General features: G+C 27.5%; 1 long non-coding RNA gene across 2 annotated transcripts in view; it reads right to left on the minus strand.

Moving 5' to 3' along the window:
* The window catches only part of LOC107444229 (uncharacterized), a 76,310-nt gene extending 66,411 nt beyond the window's left edge, over positions 1–9,899 (minus strand). The window contains exon 1 of one of the 2 annotated variants that reach the window (XR_001584104.4): positions 9,724–9,899. This is a non-coding gene — a long non-coding RNA (uncharacterized LOC107444229). The remainder of the gene's footprint in view (positions 1–9,723) is intronic. The other variant, XR_001584108.4, reaches the window with a different exon arrangement.
* Between the last annotated feature and the right edge of the window lie 4,755 nt (positions 9,900–14,654).

Below are 14,654 nucleotides of genomic sequence, written 5' to 3' on the forward strand. Positions count from 1 at the left end.
ACCCAATATGTGCCAAAATTGATGTTTTTGGAAGCGAAAATAATTTAAGAATGCTGTGAATGCACGTTAGCTTGGTGTAAGCACTCTCCATCATTGGTGTCCAGATTTAACTACACCTTTTTAATTATATGTGAAAGCACAATTTGGTGTTCTTTTAAAACTGTTGTTTCTCACAATTTTTTTGGATTGTTCAACACTAAATTCGGAGAGATATTATAACTTGATTTAATTGATATACAAAAGTATTAAATAACTTTAAAAAAATTTCTTAGTAACAATATTATGTAGAATATTGTAAGAATAAAATTGTAAGATTCACTGAATAATGGATAAATGTCCATATGCTACAAACGCGTTTCAATAAATATCACATCTTAAGAACTTAGTAAATGTCGATATGTCATTCAAAATCTTTTGAAAAGCGTCGATTAGTTGATGAAAAACTCTAAAGAAAGAGAGAGATTGTTATTCAGCTAGGGAGAAAAGAATACCAGAAAATATTAGTTTATATGCTAGATTATAAGTTTGAAGATGGTAAGCAATTAATGAATAAAAAACATTATTTGTTAGATTATAGATTTAAACAGCTATTGATACATAAAAATGAAAAGAAATGTATAAAGACATAAGTTGCATAATATAATCTAAATAATAATAGCTTTAAAGCTATAGAAATGCAAAAATACTCATTAATTTCAATTCACCTATTGTTTTTTGCTTTTTAGTTTTTCCAAGAAATACACACAGTAATAAAATCTCTCATAAGAAGAATTTTTCATTAAAAAAGTAAATAAATAAACAAACAAATAAAACATTTTTCACTACATAATTTAGCATACATAACAGAGTTTTTTTAATCAATATAACCCCCTTTATAATTTAATCATCAACCCACACTTTTAAGACATAGTATTGGTTAGCTTATCCAAAATGTCGGATCCAATATTACTCCAATAGCATTGAATCACCTTTAAAAGATCTATTCGGGTTGAAATATTCTTATCTCTGATGCACTAACCCTAATCAAATGTATTTTGTAGAAAAATAATGGAGTGTTTTCAAAAATTTGATCTTAAATTTTTGTTTTTGAATTACGTACTAAAGAAAAAATCTTATTACTTTTTTTATGAATACTGTTTACTTTAGTATGAAAACGAATGAAAGCAGTTTCACAAGCAACAGTCACGTGAACATTGCATTGAAATACAGAGGTTTGCTTATTTTTGATGGAAAAAAGGGTCTTTAATATCACGATCTCTTGGCTTCTTAAAATGATAAATCCTGCCAATTAAGACAAGAAGTTTTGTCTTAAGCTATAAAAACAATAACATGGTCAAGAAAAAAATATTAATTTAAAAAAATTTCGCAATTATTCTAAAAGTGAGCAGCTATTCATGCATGTTAAATATTACAAATTTATCAACCTTTGGAACCAGACAATCAATAATTCCGACTTTTTCCCTACTTATCGCTGGAGGCATGCTAAATTAACTGAGAATTCAAAATTGGTTAAAAACATTCTTTTAGTCAAATCACGTACTACAGCTAACCGATAAGAAAACCCTGGAATAGAAAGAAAAAAATGCGTGAAGATTAATGAACCTTGCATAGCATTGGGATTTATTACTTTGATAACTCAAATCAGTAGTAAAAAAGACTTTGAATTACTATTCTCTTAGAAGTGTTATTCTTATCCACTGAAATATAAGCATACTTGAAAACTGAAATATAGAATAGCACGTATGTTGTTAAAAATATGCAATAAAAGTTAAATTTTCGAATTAGATTCGTCTAAGCATTATAAATAATTTATTAGCCCTTTTCCAAACGAAAGGGTTCTTTCCATCCGTTTTTCACAGTTTGTAATGTAAATTCTTTGCAACTGATTTTAAATTAACCCAAATTTTAACAAACCATGGAAATTTTAAGAGATATTTATTTCGTTTCCAACTATTGTTTTTAACTTTCGTTTCCATCTTCCTTCGTTTCCATCAGTGGACCTTGTGGTTGCGGCGATGCTGATGAAGATGCTGAGCACATTCTTCTTCATTGCAAACTGTATACGATTGCCCGAATTAAATTAAAGACTGATTTGAGGCGTCTTTCTATTTGTTGGCCTCCTGTTTTTTCAGAACTGGTCAAAAGTATTGAAAGTCTTGCTGCCTTGCGCAATTTTGTTTGTAATGTAAATTTTTAAATTTTCTTGCTTGTTTTCTACTTACTTCTGTAAGCCTCATGCTATACTTTGTGGTGCATGAGGAATTTTCAATCGTTTAAACAAATAAAATTTAAAAAAAGCCTTTTTCGGCAATCGATATTTTGCCATGTTGATAACCAAGTATATTGATTGGATCAGAGTTAAAGTAGAACAAATACTCATATTTATGAAAAAGAGATACATAATTTTTATACATTGTGTGTTCAGTAATAACTACCTTTGATATATATTTTTAAACTCCTAATTAAAGAAATGAGGTAAAAAAGTATGCCGATTGCAAAAAATACAGCATTTAGTCCTATGACGTAGAATTTTTATTAACCATACTTTTTATAATTTTTCTCATTATTTTGTATGAATTTAGATCAAAATAAGTGAAAAATATTTTTTAGAGTTTAAATAATTTATGGTTATGAAATTCAGTATGAAACACCGACGCCTTTTTCTGCCCTAAAGGTAAAATCTTCCAAAAAACACGACTCACTTCGAAACAATAATATATATATATATATATATATATATATATATATATATATATATATATATATATATATATATATATATATATATATATATATATATATATATATATATATATATATATATAAATAAATACAAGAAAACACTAAGAAAGTTAAGAAAAACAATTATCCAGTATAATATTACCTTGAATTTTTAAAATTATCCAGTATAATATTACCTTGTGCACATCCATTTCGGGCCCATCCTTGGTAACTAACAAATCGAAACTCAGATTAACAAATCACTTCAGCAGTGCAGTAAGAACGACACTTTAGAACCCTTTTGTTACACTCAATTTGCGCTTTTGTTTTCATATTTTGTAATCTGGCAATCTTTCTGCGAAAACATTTTTAAATCATTCTTGAAAAATAACTGTCCATGTAAGTTGTTATGATTTTGCTACTCGCTTTATAGTCCCCCCTTTTTAACGTTTTTTATTTTATTTTTTCTTTTTATTTTATTTTATTATCTGTTTTTACATGTTATATTTACTTTTTATGATCTTTTTTTATGTAGTTATTTTATAAAAAAAATATTTTTTTTGAGTGCTCCTCACACTATTGTATTAATATATTTTGCTTTGGCTTTATTGATACAATATCAGAAAGCACTCTGTTTTGCGGATATAATCGTGTGGGCTGAAGAAAAGATTATATCTTTTTTTTCCGGCCTTTTTTCCGGTTTTTAAATTATCATTTCACTTTTTTTTTTTTTTTTTTTTAAATAAAATTTTGTTTGTTGTTTTTTTTACTTATTATTTCCCACCCCCTTTTTTTCATATGTCTATAATTTTTCTTTGTTTTATTCTTCATTTTGAACTTATATATATATATATATATATATATATATATATATATATATATCATTCATATATATATATATATATATATATATATATATATATATATATATATATATATATATATATATATATATATATATATATATATATATATATATATATATATATATATATATATATATATATATATATATATATATATATATATATATATATATATATATATATATATATATATATATATATATATATATATATATATATATATATATATATATATATATTTATTTATTTATTTCGTTTCCATCTTCCTTCGTTTCCATCAGTGGACCTTGTGGTTGCGGCGATGCTGATGAAGATGCTGAGCACATTCTTCTTCATTGCAAACTGTATACGATTGCCCGAATTAAATTAAAGACTGATTTGAGGCGTCATTCTATTTGTTGGCCTCCTGTTTTTTCAGAACTGGTCAAAAGTATTGAAAGTCTTGCTGCCTTGCGCAATTTTGTTTGTAATGTAAATTTTTAAATTTTCTTGCTTGTTTTCTACTTACTTCTGTAAGCCTCATGCTATACTTTGTGGTGCATGAGGAATTTTCAATCGTTTAAACAAATAAAATTTAAAAAAAGCCTTTTTCGGCAATCGATATTTTGCCATGTTGATAACCAAGTATATTGATTGGATCAGAGTTAAAGTAGAACAAATACTCATATTTATGAAAAAGAGATACATAATTTTTATACATTGTGTGTTCAGTAATAACTACCTTTGATATATATTTTTAAACTCCTAATTAAAGAAATGAGGTAAAAAAGTATGCCGATTGCAAAAAATACAGCATTTAGTCCTATGACGTAGAATTTTTATTAACCATACTTTTTATAATTTTTCTCATTATTTTGTATGAATTTAGATCAAAATAAGTGAAAAATATTTTTTAGAGTTTAAATAATTTATGGTTATGAAATTCAGTATGAAACACCGACGTCTTTTTCTGCCCTAAAGGTAAAATCTTCCAAAAAACACGACTCACTTCGAAACAATAATATATATATATATATATATATATATATATATATATATATATATATATATATATATATATATATATATATATATATATATATATATATATATATATATATATATATATATATATATATATATATATATATATATATATATATATATATATATATAAATAAATACAAGAAAACACTAAGAAAGTTAAGAAAAACAATTATCCAGTATAATATTACCTTGAATTTTTAAAATTATCCAGTATAATATTACCTTGTGCACATCCATTTCGGGCCCATCCTTGGTAACTAACAAATCGAAACTCAGATTAACAAATCACTTCAGCAGTGCAGTAAGAACGACACTTTAGAACCCTTTTGTTACACTCAATTTGCGCTTTTGTTTTCATATTTTGTAATCTGGCAATCTTTCTGCGAAAACATTTTTAAATCATTCTTGAAAAATAACTGTCCATGTAAGTTGTTATGATTTTGCTACTCGCTTTATAGTCCCCCCTTTTTAACGTTTTTTATTTTATTTTTTCTTTTTATTTTATTTTATTATCTGTTTTTACATGTTATATTTACTTTTTATGATCTTTTTTTATGTAGTTATTTTATAAAAAAAATATTTTTTTGAGTGCTCCTCACACTATTGTATTAATATATTTTGCTTTGGCTTTATTGATACAATATCAGAAAGCACTCTGTTTTGCGGATATAATCGTGTGGGCTGAAGAAAAGATTATATCTTTTTTTTCCGGCCTTTTTTCCGGTTTTTTAATTATCATTTCACTTTTTTTTTTTTTTTTTTTTTTTAAATAAAATTTTGTTTGTTGTTTTTTTTACTTATTATTTCCCACCCCCTTTTTTTCATATGTCTATAATTTTTCTTTGTTTTATTCTTCATTTTGAACTTATATATATATATATATATATATATATATATATATATATATATATATATATATATATATATATATATATATATATATATATATATATATATATATATATATATATATATATATATATATATATATATATATATATATATATATATATATATATATATATATATATATATATATATATATATATATATATCATATATATATATATATATATATATATATATATATATATATACATATATATATATATATATATATATATATATATATATATATATATATATATATATATATATATATATATATATATATATATATATATATATATATATATATATATATATATATATATATATATATATATATATATATATATATATATATATATATATATATATATATATATATATATATATGTATATATATATATATATATATATATATATATATATATATTACAAATACAAATATAATTTTAATACAAATATAATTCCGATAATCTAACAGATTTTTAAGTAAATGTTAGACTGAGATTTATAATTAAAAAACATTCGAAGTGTTAGTTAATTCGAATTGTAGTAACAAAAAAACGTTTTTTTTTATTTATTTATAAATGAGCAGAATTATAACAAAAGTTTTTCAAAATGCACGTTTTTTTATCATCTCCATTGTTTTCCTTAAACTCTCTGAAAATACATTCTATGTCATTTTTGTGGGATATTATATGTCATTCATTTTGTTTACGTAATATTTTTTCTTGGGACAAGTGTTTAACTCATTTTGAGAAGGCTCTAAAATTTTATTCTATATATCTACTTATTCGATTTTTCGTCTATAAAATTCTATTGTGTAGTGTTTAAAACATAAAATATTATCGATAATTATTGAACTTAGCAGTTAAAAAGCCTAATTTTTGTTTTGTCTCTTTGTATTTTCGTTCAAACAAATTTATCGTAAAGTGTTCCTGTTAGACGTTTTAAAAGAATTATTGAATTCATTAAATTTGAAAAGTAAACTTTGAGTTTCAAACAACTAAACCAATAATTTTTGAGAAAACAAATATTTCACTGGCAAAACGTCTCCTTTGAAATAAACCTCAAGCATAAACTTCCTCTTATCCAGACAAGTAACTGCAACTGTAGCTAAACATCTTCCTCGGGCGACAAAGCTTCTTAGACTTTATAATTGTATACATTTACATTGTTTTTAGAATTTATTGAGATATTCTTAATTCTGGAATTCGTCATTATTTGTTTTTAACTATTGTACAGCTATGTTTTTTAATATATAATTCTTGAAGTAAAAAAATATACGATATATTTTAAACATTTTTCGCAACATTAAAATTCTGTACAAAGTATATCATAAATTATTTTCTAGGTATAAAATGCATTATTCGATTTCAAGAAAAAAAGGGTCAGTTATATTTTGCTAACTGCAACCGTTTTCTATAAACTTTTTTTAATAAAGTGCAACTGTGATAACATATTTACTTTTCGAAAAGTTTTCTTATTTCCCAAAAACGCAGTTTTTAGAGATTGTAGAAATTTATTTTTTTACTTATTTATTTTTTGGAAGCTTTTTATAGCACTTTTGATATATAGCAATTGATGACACAATAGTAATCGCAAAACTGCTTATAAAAACAATTAAAATTGAAGCCTAATTAGGCAGTCTAATTAGGTAACTATCTAATAAATAGATAGAACCACAATCTGTTCAACACATTAGCTGAAAGAATTAATTAAAACCTTGCTGTGTTTATGTGCCTTTCTAGAAACGTAAAGGATAAGTTTTAAAAGTGGTTAAAGAAAAAGCAGATATTCCTGGGAGCTACAGTCAATTTTATAAAAAACTTTATAGTATTCATAATAAAAAACGGAATATATTTATATATCATGTAAAATCATAAAGAAACATTTATACTATTAAGTAAAAGCCAGCAGGCAAAAAAAAATTTCATTTTAAAACTATTGATTCATTTTACAGAAACAACTTAGTTAAACCCCTTTCTTCTCGCTCCCGTGAAAATAGCGGGGTGAGGTTTCGCCTTCTATTTCTCGCTCCCGTGAAATTTCCGGTCAGTAGTGTTCAGTAGTTACCCGCAAATAAGAATAAAACTAATTCATTTTTTTTTTGCCCGGAAAACATTTTATTTCTTATTTTACACACCAGATGGAAGTACCAGGATATTTTTAAGGTAATTGTAGATAGTTAGGTTACTTTAAACAAGATGTCAGCACTAATCAGATACGCGTATTTGGCAAAATATGCACTTTTATGACCGTTTTCTTGAAAATTAACCGATTGTTAAGGGGTTAAAAGAAAAAATATTTCTTTTAAATCACTTTAATTACAATCTGATTAATAAAGTTCAAACAGTTAACTAATTTTTTGAACAAACAATCCAAAAAAAATTTTTAAATTAGAGAAAGTTAATAAAAACTCAGTTCATTTTCAAAAAATAAAAAATAATAAGTTTTCTTCATAACTGCGACCTAATTTACCTTTCCTTTTCAAACTTAACTATTACAGGCTCTCAGTTAAAGATATTTACTATTTCTTTGTATGTAACGCGGAAAATTGTGTATCGTTGGAAATCACCTTTTCTGATTCAATTTTAAAACAAAGATTTCTTTCTTTCTTTATTTTTTTTTTTTTAAATTTAAAGATCTGACTTTAGATTGTGCAATATAGTTTTTGGAGCTTTTGTTAACATAAGTAATTTTTTACATGAAATTGGTATCTTTACGGTGACATAGAAATCAAATCTCATAGATTATATACGATATTGGATATTTTCCATTTTAAATTATAATTGAGAGATCTACGTGGATGACAACTCACGTGCCTGTTTGCTAGCAGGCATCAATATGCCTGTTAGTAAACAGGCACTGCATCAATAATAATGTACAACATGTATCAATACAGTACAACATTAAAAATATCTTTTAAATAAAAATACGTTGCTTGTAAATGTTTAGCTAAAAATAATGAATCTGTTCTTTTTTTTTTTTTAAAGCCTGTAATTATAATTTTTTTTACCGAAAATTCACATTCTTGCACGCCGACTTTACTTTATCAAAACTATTGTTACTACTTATAAGCAAAGGAAAGATGCTCTCGTTTGCAGTGCGACATTCTCCTACTTGACGATTATTTTGGTGATCTCTTTGCTTCAAAAACCTTATCTACCTTCCCGGAATTTTGAAGCTCTTGGTACATTAAGTAGCGAGATATTCGAGAATTTATCAGTAGTTTAGCAATTTTTTCCCCACAGAAACAGTACGTGATGAACCATTTTAAGTTCAATTTATAAATCAAGCACCTTTTATGTTATTGCCGAATCACATAGTTTCATCTATATGACAAAAAACGCTTTAAAATTTGCTGTACAATATAATCAATGCGCTACCCGTAGCAAAATTTTATAGAAAAAAGGCGCTATCCTGCTCATCGTTATCGATTTAACGCGTTTTAACTGAAATTGCACCATCGCACCTTGTGTTTTAAAGGAGAGAGTGCATATTAGTTACTAATTTGATTTAAGAGGTATTCTCAACAGAAAACAAACGAAATTAGAAACCAATAGCAATGCTCTATGTGTTAAGACCTAGTTGACATTAACAATTTCAATATTAGGATGTTTGATCAATTGATAACATGCACCAGATAATATTTTATCACATGATCTGGTTCAGCGTCTGGTGTTGGACAACATGTTTACATATATATGCATGTTTACAAAGCAACACGTTTGTTTAATATTTATTTCATAACTTTTTCATGAAAGTTGCATTCTAATCGTTATTTTAACATTTATGTTGATTCATTTAAGAACATAGAAATATTTTTAATAAAACAATAATTACTAAACTCAACAGTAATTTAAATAGAAAATGAATAAAAAAGATCTACAACGTCTAACAAGCAGTTAAAATACCAAATCAAATACTGTGGAAACGTACTCGCACTAATTATCAATACAATTCTTTTAAAAAAAAGTTTCAATATATTAAAATTATTCAATAATTTAACTAAAACCTTCTTAAATTAACTTGAAAATTACATTTAATTCTTTTTATTGAAACAAAATGAATGAAAACTATATCTAAATTAATGAAAATTAATCTAAATTGAAACCTGAGAATTACAACTTGAGAAACTTGAAAACTCCGTTTAATTATTTCATTGAAACAAAATGAATGAAAATTAATCTAAATAAGAAGAAGAGAAAGCACTACTTACTTGTCAGCTGTCAAAAATTCTCTTCTCCAACGAATCTTTCTAAACAAATCGGACCATCTTTAAAAACTCATATCTTTGAACACCAAAACATTCCAGGAATGCGATAGACGATCAGCGTTCCTCAAAGAGTTTTCTTTCATCAGATTCTTGATATTGATAAGGAGCATTCATCTCCCTTTATTAAAAGAGTTTTTAAAAGCTTGATGTTTTTTTATGAAACAATTTGTTCGTTGTCGAAATGTCCTCCTTTTTTTTAAATACGTTATTTTCTGGAACAAAGTTAAATATGCGTGAACGCATTACGTGTCTGAAACAACTTATTCCTAATCTACTTTAATGTTTATAAGTAATTATAGAAACGATGAAAGTTTTAAATTTAAATTAAGTAAGAAAGCTTATTATATTTCATTAGATTCATTTATTTCAATAGATCATTGATTACAAAAATAACATAATAATTTTATGATTCATACTTTATTAAATTTATATTATTAAATTCTATTATTTAATTTTATTTGTAAATTTTAATTTTAAGAGGTTATTAAGTATTGTATAGCATTATTTTCTCAATTAAACAAATATGCAGAGCAGCAAATTTCCTCTGAAGCATTTCTTAACATAATTAATCTGAGGACAATATATATATATATATATATATATATATATATATATATATATATATATATATATATATATATATATATATATATATATATATATATATATATATATATATATATATATATATATATATATATATATATATATATATATATACATACATACATATATATATATGGATGATTCTCACGAAACATGACAATTCACTGTCCCTTGCTCCAAGATCTAATACTATAATACTAAAAGAACTTTTTTTAAAAAAAAATTAATAAATAGCATTGCTGTTAGCATTTTAAAATGTCTTCGCACTAGCATCGACTGTTTTGTATGCTTAAAAAATTTAATTGAATATCAAAATGTCATTTTCCTGGCATGTCCCAAACAATATTTCCAATAATAACTAGCTTCAAAACTTCCCATACATTTTTCAAAATCTAATTTTTTTTTATCTTATCCTATGTAAACATTTCTAGAATATGCGCAGAGGGTATTGTTTACTAAAACTTCGCTTAAAATTATTTTTTCATTTTGTCCCATGAAAATCTGTCATTTTCCTGGCTACTTTTATTTAGTGATTTATAACCGAAATAGATAGCGCCAGGAATCAATATCTTATGCTAATTATTAGATACCCTCCTATCTGAACATGTCTTGTTGCATGAATAACGAACAAATTTTCTGGCTCGAAATCTATTTCAAAAAATTTTTCAAGGTGAGTAGGTTTTTATGCTACCATTTTCCTGGCTTCTTGAAATCATTAATAACAAAAACGACGTAGATTTATCTGAGTTATTTTAAGAAATACTGTTGTTTTCAGCAGAATATAAACGTCTTCGGCTAAAATATTAAATTAAAGTAAAGTTATATACACTGGTTATCATAAATTAAGGAAAATTCACAAAAATCGCGATAACTCAAGAAATTACACATGGAATTTTATGAAACTTACCCACAATATACAACACATAGTAAGGTATTAAACAACATAAAAAGAAATTATCAGACATTAATAGTAGTATAGAAATTAGCACATGTATAAAATAAACAAATTGGAAGTATCGGTTTGCAATAGAAAAAGTACCTTTAATATGGAATATGATTGCCTCTAGAAGCAATACAGCACAAACAGCGATGTGTGATGCTTTCAATTATGCGGTCTATCAGTTCAATAGGAAGTGAGAACCATTGCTCTTGTAAAGCAGTTGCAAGCGTGGCAAGGGTCTGAGGGGGCGGATTGATGGCAGATACACGCCTCCCTAGAGCATCCCAAACGTGCTCGATAGGATTCAAGTCCGGGGATCGAGCTGGCCACTCCATGCGAGTAATTGTTTCCTGTTGAAGATAATCATCAACAATGCGAGCTCTGTGTGGTCTTGCATTATCGTCCTGTAACAGGAAGCAATCACCAATTGCCCCGGCATATGGGCGCACATAAGCATCAAGGATGTTGTCTCGATAAACCTGAGCATTCACGGTTCCCCTTGGAAAGACATGGAGGTATGTGCGCCCTCCTAAGGATATGCCTCCCCAAACACAGACACTGCCTCTTCCGTATGCATCTCTTTCACGGATGTTTGATGGATGATAACGGGTCCCAGGTTCTCTCCATATCAAATAACGTCTACTGTCACTTTCTAGACTAAACCTGGACTCATCCGTAAAGAGAACAGGCCTCCATTGATCTGACGTCCAGTGGACATGTTGTCGGGCCCACTGCAAACGGTCTCTCCTATGGCGTGATGTGAGCGGCACGCAAATGGCTGGTCGTCTCGCATACAGACCACCTTCGTGGAGCCTTCTGCGCACAGTTGACGTTGACACCAACCTTCCGGTGGCTGCAGCAAGAGAGGATCTAAGATGTGTCGGAGTAGCGGTTCTATTCCTGCGTGCACTTAATGTCAAATATCGGTCATCGGCACTGGTCGTAACAGTTGGCCGTCCTTGACTGAACCTCCTAGATGCCGAATCTGTGGTTTGAAATTGCCTCCAAAGTCTATGAACCACAGATGGACTCACATTTAGCCATCTGGCCACTTCTGATTGACTCTGCCCTGCCTCTAGTCTCCCGATGGCTCTCCATCGTAGTTCTTCAGGCAAATGATGCCTAGAGGTCATTATTACGAATTGGCTATCTCAGATTTTCAATGTCGCAATCACAGTAAAATTTGTGTGCTTTCTCTCAAACTTGGACTTTTATGCTCCAGGCAGATGACGTAAGCCGAGTGCAGCGCCACTAATTTGCATATTGCAATTTTACTCAGCTACTCTTAGTGGACAACATATGCAAATTTTGCACGGTTTGGCTTACTTTTGAAAGAGTTATCGCTATTTTTGTGATTTTTCCTTAATTTATGATAACCAGTGTACTATAAAATGGCGAATTTGTCATTATCCTGGCTTATGAATGCCAGGACATTGAAGTGTTAGCAGAAATTCTTTTTAACTGCTAATACTGTAAGGAAGAAAAGCAAATATTAACCTAATACCAAGTTTATGCATGATTGTAATATGAGTGGATGTAATCAAATGTATTTATTTATTTAATGATTGATTATTATACACAATTTTATTCTGTACATATCAGCAACAAAAAATTTTTTGTTTCTTTCTACAGTAGATAAAAATAATTAATTTAAGCAATTTATGGTTCATCTAACATAAAGGCTTAAGTTGAGTTACTTACTATTAACTTAAAATAACTGTTTTTTAAACTTCTAAGCTAATATGTCATTTTCCTGGCATTCAAGATTTGAAGAATTTCTATTTTATTTTTTTCCTCGAGCAAATCTCAATAAACTACACTGCTGTCTATAAGATATTAATAAGTGTAGCTAAAGAAGTACCTAAACAAAAAAAATTTTGATTATTTTGAAGACTTTAATTTTGAAGAAATTTTTTGATCCGAATTGTCATGCTTCGTGAGAATCACCCATATATAGTATTTGAATAAATATTTTTTTAATATTAACTTTCAGGAGTGCATAATTTTTTTTTTCGCTCACAAATTGCAGTGTTTTTTCCCTTAGGTATACAGAATTATAATCTTTACTTTTAGGAAATATAAATTTAGGGTAAATTAGGAAATAATCATCTGATCTCTTTTTTATCATTATCATTTGTAACAATATTATTTACATCATTATGTCCAAATAGTTAAAAGCATTATCGTTTGATATCCATGCATTACATTTTGCTTCAAATTGATTAACGCAATTGAAAAATTGCCCGATTTTTTTTTTTTTTTTAATAAAAGGCTTAATATTTTTTCTTATCTTTGGTTTTCATTGATTGTAATTTCGAAGCCCTTGGTTAAAGTAGTGTATTGCAAATCCACGATAGTATTTACGCTTCTACGTATTCTTTTGGATTAAAATAATAAATAAATAAAAAATACGATTCACTACAAAATGAAGAAAATTGTGATCGCCTTGCGGCGATCACAGGTTACCCATTGGCAAAATGGTTGTTGTCTAATTTTTTTTGGAAAAGGAACTTTATTGTGTTTTCATCTTGGACATCTTTAACTGTTAATCCTGAACTGCTCAGTACACAAGTTCGCAGACATATTTAAATACAGCTCAGACACATTCTGTGTGAATTCTCTTGATGACTGAATAGACATTGAACAGACAATTGTGATCAATATTAACATTTTCGGATTGGTACAATGGTGTCTGATGGAGATTGCAAGCTGCATCATACACCCGTTTCGGATTCACAAGTTCATACATGAAATATGATTTGAAAGCTAAGCTTTTTTTCAATTTTACATGAATAGTGAATGAATCATTTATATTGCGTGGAAGACTGTCTACGCGGTCTTGTGCAAGTTATTGGGTACGTTGACAACGGATCCTTTTAACCCTAACTGGTGATCAACACCCAGTTCTTGTATTTGCACAAAAGATGTTCGGAGAGTCATCATTTACTCTTCGGTAGGGTTCAATTCTCTCAACCAATTTGGTACTTTTGTGAGGGACGGGCTTCCTGCTTACCTTTGCGAACGGAATCAATTCTTTTTTCCGTTTGTGTGTAACGCTTAAGGTATTCCGGTCTACGTTCTTTGGCTTTTTCAGCCTCAGTAAGTTTAGGCCTTGGCATCGCTTTTTTTTTTTTTTTTTTTCAACTTCAACTTCTGGGACCGTGTCAATCAGTTTGGCCCCTCTTTATTTGTGATATTCACCTGAATTAGTATTGAAAACGATCCAGTTTGAACTCTAGGTTAGAATTTCTGATTCTTAATTAAAACAATAAAAACAAAAATATCGTTCAAATAATGAAATTATCTTTTATTCACAACTCAAGAAGTA

Source organism: Parasteatoda tepidariorum, chromosome 1 (genome assembly GCF_982258835.1).
Source record: "Parasteatoda tepidariorum strain Cologne lab strain chromosome 1, Ptep-v5.0, whole genome shotgun sequence".
In the NCBI taxonomy this organism is placed as follows: domain Eukaryota; kingdom Metazoa; phylum Arthropoda; class Arachnida; order Araneae; family Theridiidae; genus Parasteatoda; species Parasteatoda tepidariorum.